Source organism: Athene cunicularia (assembly GCF_003259725.1).
Source record: "Athene cunicularia isolate RWA chromosome 11 unlocalized genomic scaffold, athCun1 chr11_part1, whole genome shotgun sequence".
Classification (NCBI taxonomy): domain Eukaryota; kingdom Metazoa; phylum Chordata; class Aves; order Strigiformes; family Strigidae; genus Athene; species Athene cunicularia.
This window is the reverse complement of record NW_020799113.1, coordinates 944,495-950,249: the sequence shown is the minus strand read 5'-3', so window position 1 is coordinate 950,249 and position 5,755 is coordinate 944,495. Positions and strand designations below refer to the sequence as shown.

The window sequence follows — 5,755 nt, the reverse complement described above, 5'->3', positions numbered from 1 at the left end:
GCACGTGAAAATTTGTTTTGCCACGCAGAACAAAGCTGTAACATGAAGAACTGGCATTTTTTATGAGATGAGTCTGGTTGTTATCTCGGTGGAATAGGCGCCACTATCTCAGTTTAAGGGGTTTTTACCCACTTTAAATGCATCAGTGTGGTGGGTTTTTTTGTGGTTTGTTTTTTTTTTTTTTTTTTTTTTTTTTTATAAAATTATCTTGGATTGTGTGTTTATAAGATTATCTCCTGGGTACTCCTGGTGGCTTAAAGTACAAAGAGATATTGGCAGCCTTTGCTTGAAAAATCAGTGCAGGAAATTGTTCCTGGTGCAATTAGTAAGACTGTGGAACAGGGACATAGAGGAGCCTTAAATTCTGGGGTGAATGAATAAAATACAAGAAAATATGCTATGGGAAAAATTGATGGCCAAATCCCAGGTTTTCCCACTGCATGGCATTACTGTGCGGTGAGAGACTTGCTGCCTGCATGCAGGGTTTGCAGATTGAAGTGTCACGTGGGGACACGGGGGGAACTTATCCAACACCTTCCCGGTGCTGAAATTAGTAGCAAGAAGCAGCTGGCTGGGGAACAGAAAATTTGTTGCCTCTTCTCCCTGGTGGCACATTACAGTGAAGTTCTTTACACTGCCATGTAAATGGGGAAAAAAAAAAATTAAATTTCTATGAACTCATGATTGTGCCTAGGAACTGGAACTCAGCTCTTGTTAATGTGTGCAGGGCCAGTTCTGGGGTGACAGTGGAGTTGTGTGAACATCCAGGGGTCTTTGTCAAGGCTGTAAAAGAGCTTCCAAGTTTCAGAAGACGCTGACATTTGTCACTGCAGGGCTCCTAGTGTGACACAAGACTGCGAGGGAAACCCCATCCCCATCCCTGCTCGGGAGCCGGGAGAGAAAACAACTCTCTGCTCTTGAGATAAGGTCTTTTACCCACAGCTATGGGGTGCAGCGGTTAGTTGGAGGAGGATCGACCACGTGTATAAGGAGGCAGGCGTTTGTCACCACAGCCACCCAACTTGCTTTGCTCTGCTCTCAGGAGATACAAACTTAATGATTAAACCAGTCACACTAATGAGGAAATTATGGGCGATTAAACTCATAGTCATGGATTATTGCTAATAGCCCACTATAAAAACTACAGTCGTTTTATGGTGCGTGCCTCAGAGTCCCCTCTGTTAGGAAATGCTCCCGGGCACCCCAAGGGGTTACGCCGTGGAGAGCCATTTGCGTTGCCTGTACAGCTGTTGTACTTCAGAACTTGAGGGGAAGGCTTTATTCTCCTAAAGTATCATCTTCCAAAAGCTCTGTGATCAATTCATCAAAGTGAAGCCTGGCCTGGGATGGATGAGGGCTGTAATCCAACAGAGTGATAAGAGGAGGTTTGGGCTAAGACAATAAAAAGTCTGTTGGTCGAAGCTTTGAGTAAGCGGCAGAACAGCAAGTCCTGGAAAAAAAAAAAAAACAACAAAACCAAACAACCAAAAACCAAACAGGAATGCCTTGAAAAGAACATTGTTTAGGATGTCTCCCAGTGGAGAATGTTGCAAATTGATTCAGGACAGCTTAATTTTATGAGCCGATTTTAGATTTACAGATTTCCCACCGCATACTCGGGCAAACTCACAGCACGTCTTCCGAAGGCAACGTTCCCTTGCTCCCTTGACCATATATAGTAGCAAAATACCAAACTGGCACGCGAAACTCCGAGAGCTGCCAAGAGATAGGCCATCCAAAGTGATAAATATATAGGGGACAAGGCAAACCTCCCATATATGGCTGCGAGAATGAAACAGCACGCTCCGTATCGTACGTACGCGGTGAGAATACTTGCCCTTGGCTCTGGTTTTGTGGCGCTTTGATTGTTAGCGATCGGGGGAGTTTACGGGGTTGGGATTTTCACCTGCTGGCAGTTCCCTCTGCGAAGCTGGTTTTTGCTTTTTCTTTTTTTTTTTTTTTTTTTTCTAGAGAGCTGATGGCCAAGTTTATACTATGCCTAAGCCCTTTCTGCTTTTGCTCTCGTTTCTGGATGCTTTGGGAGCTTAGTCATCGGTTGTTAGTGCTTTGTGTTCCTCCAGCTCTTCTGACTCTGCACATCTTGGAGCGCAGGGTAACGGCACAACGTGCAATAGGGAAACTTTAGTCTTTTTAGAAGTGTTAATCTCCCTCCGTATTTGGTGTTGTCTTACGGGGTAATGCCTGTCCAAAAACCACACTACTCAACGGATGCAGTCCTCCTGCTTTTCCTAGAAAGAAGGACGTGAACTGTCCTGGATGAACGGTGGTCATTTACCTTAATTCAGGGAAAACGTCTGTTTTTCAAGTAACTGGGTGAATAAACTTTGCTGAGGTGGCTGGTCACGAGCAAAGAGCTTCACCACAGCGGTTTCTCTGGTGCAGACCCAAGAGGCACTGGCTGGAAAGTTGTCCTTGGTTCAGCTTTGGCCCTGGATAGTCTCCCAGGCAGAGCTCTGCTGCAGACGGGAGTGGTGGAAGGGCTTCTTGTCCTCTGCAGAGGTGGTGGATCTTCTCACAGCTGGGGCTTACGACAAACCTGCAAGATCTGGTTCATGACATCTTTTAACCCTGGTCTGTCCATAAGGAGGACAGAATTGTTTCACAGCTTTTTCACTCTTTATTTTATTTTTGTTTTCCTCCAATTCCCCGGTTTTCCTTGATGCTTATGGAGATGGTAAATCTCCAGATATAAACCATAGGCAGTTTGTAAAACAAAATAATTAAATATTTAATTAACTATTTTTCAGAGCTCCAGTATCTGCAAAACTGCAGTGCATGCAGGAGTCCTTCCAGATGAAAGTGGTGGTTTTGTGGACGTGATGCCTGTAGAAAAGAAGAAAATTTACGTTGGCTCCTTAAAGAATGGAGTTCAGTCTGAGAGGTGGGATTTATTTTTTTTTCTTTGTACTGTCCTCTTGTTCTCAACTGTGTGTTCAGGTTTGTGTCAAAGTCAGCAGATATCAGCTAGAAAAGCTGGTGGATTAGAAATATGTGACTTAACAGTGTCACTGTGAATTTTGAGACCCAAACAAATAGAGCGTGTTGTCCTACTCTTACCTTCCCCAAGTGAGGAGCTGCTTTCAGATTGGCCTGAGCGGTACGAAATATTGTTATTAAGCTTTGTTTTATCGCGGTGTGAATCCATATGAATGTTTTGGGGTGTGTGTTTATCACATTAGAAGTTAAGCATGGTTGTTTCTGCAGCTTTCAGCCTGGGTCATGCTTTGAGGCTTAGAATTGGGATTTCCGTTCAGTTCTGGGGTGTGGGATGCGTTTGCATTCGTACTTGTTATCTAATTTCCTCTATTCTCTTTGAGAGAAGCATGAGTAAATTGACCTCTGATCAGCTCTTAAAGATGGATTTTCCACCCTTGTAATTTTTTTTTATAGTTTCTTTTGGGCCAACCTTGCTGGTTTCAGTGAACGATTGCAAATCAGTGCTTCCAAAATCCTGCACCTCTGGATGGTCGCAGTGATCGAGTCGCAGCTCTCTCAGTCCTTTCTAATTTTAAAACAAATCACAGACTCAAACAGAAGTTTTTTGTTTTTTTTTTTCAGATATTGGTGGGATGGTACTGATTTCTCAGAGCTATCTTTGCAAACATAGAATTTCCTGCTATTATGGGGTGCTTCTCTCACTGCTAATGTGGCTCTGTCTGCTCTATGCAGTTCCTCTTTTATAATAACCATAAGAAATCCAAACAAGTTTGCTGGTTTTATTCTAATAATAGACATCCCAGAGTGCTGTAGAGCATCTCGGAAAATAAAAATAGACTAAGACAGGAAAGCTACAGGCATTAAATATGGGCTTTTTTTTTTTTTAGTATAGCTCTATCAGGGTCAACATTTTGTAGTTGTGTGATTTGCAGCTTGGTAGATCGGATTTAGGTCACAAACCTCCTGCTAGTGTGAGTTTTCTTCTCTGCCTTGCTTTCACTTATCTTTTATCCTAACAGACAACTTTTTCCTTGGATGGCAAACTCTGCCCTAGCTAAGAATAAACTCTACCACTAGCAGTGACATGCAATATGAGCACCAGGTGCTCTTCTGGGAGGTGAGGGAAACCAAAGACGTTCTTGCAAGCAGGGATGAGCGTGAAGATTTAGAAAGTGTTATTTACACTTAGCAATAAGGAGCACCTGCGTGCTGTGAGATGGACAGAGAAATAACTTTTCAAACATCAGCGTGAAAACCTTACCCTTTAGGACACTGGAAATAACCTTTGGTAAAGATACATACCCAAAAAAGGTTTGGGGAAAGGTTGCCTTTAAGATTTACTGAGACTTTACCCTTGTTGGAATGTTTATTTTGTAGGAATATGAAATTTTTGCATTTTTTCCTACGGTTTTGCAGCCTGGCAGGACTGAAGAAATAAGGGCTGGAAAACAAAATCACCCCTTGCCCCCCCCGTGCACACAGCCACCCCCAGCAGCTGGGAGTCGGAGCTCTTGGGGAGATTGAAAGGAACATCCATAGTTCCTGTCATTTAGCCTGAGCTGATCTGGCTACACCCCTCACTAGCACCAGGAGAGAGGCCAGACAGGCCCTGGGAACCTGCCAGCCTCTTTGACAACTGTTTTTTAGGAAAACGTTCCTCTTCATGCCTGAACCTCTGCATGAAGGAGCCCAGTGTTCCTTGGATGAAAGCTAGCACAATAGGAGAGGCTGCTGCTTCCCAGCTCCTCGTATTGGCATTAGCACTGTAGATCTGGATCAGAAACTTAAACCAAAGGTGAACAAGTGGATTTGTGCCTCTTCTTTTTCATCCTTTGGCTTTGTCCTGCTCCTGGTAGGGCATCGTCAGCCCAGAGTCAATGTGCTGAAGCAACGCACTCCAAAGAAAATTGCCTGTAGGTCTCTTGCAATTTAGATTCTGCAGTGACTGTGTTTGGTTCATTAAATTATTTTTTTTTCTCTTTCTTTTTTTTTTCTTCAGCTTGAAGAATCCTTCAGATGGAAACGCTTTCCGAATTTTTGCTGTGAAGCCGTAAATTCCCAGGGAAGGTGCAGGTTTCTTTGGGAGCATGCTCTGTTGATGTCCAGAGACAGGAAGGCTCCTCTGACAGCATCAGCTCTGACTGTACCCTCCTTGCCGATCTCTTTCAGGGAATTAAAAAAGGGAAAAAAAGGAGAAAAAAAAAAAAAAAAAAAAAAAAAAAAAAAAAGACACCAGGTTCTGACTCAGCTGTTCGCATCTCATCGCACCCGTTCAGCGTTGTATCTTTTCGTTTCGTGTTTTTGTTTCTCTAGGGGCATTCAGCAATGATAAACTGTTCTAACTTTCAATTTATGGGAGAGGTGTGCTACACAGAACGGCGGTGGCTCAATGTACAGCAGATGTAGGGATCTCGGCCTGGCCCTGGATGGCATTTTTTAGGGTGTGAAGCATGGGCGTGAGGACGTGCACTGCCGAGCAGACTCAGAAGTGAGCGACTGTCCAGGCACTGGACCCTTTGAAATGAGAAACTGTTCTAAAAAGTTGCATCTTTGGGGGAGAGGCTGGGCTTTGCTAGAGTGGTTTTGTCTATGTTTGATGTTTTCTGTGAAAAAGAAGAGAAATTGTGGTCTTTTCCCAACAAGGTGGCACTGCTGTGTAAGGCTGCTGGGGCATCATGCTGGGCTACGTGGTGTGATGGTGTCGCGTTTGGGAGGGGATGTTCTTGTTGGGCTTTTTGGGGATTGGAGTAGGGTGTGAAATGGTGGCAGAGATCCTTGCTGCAGAAAATGAGGCCAC

The 5,755-nt window shown here is 44.0% G+C and overlaps 1 long non-coding RNA gene across 1 annotated transcript; it reads left to right on the top strand.

Annotated features, from left to right (window-relative positions):
• The first annotated feature begins 2,559 nt into the window (after positions 1-2,559).
• On the top strand, positions 2,560-5,149 carry LOC113484429. The gene is made up of 2 exons (XR_003399219.1): positions 2,560-2,902; positions 4,958-5,149. It is a non-coding gene; the product is annotated as an uncharacterized LOC113484429 (long non-coding RNA).
• The last annotated feature ends 606 nt before the right edge of the window (positions 5,150-5,755 follow it).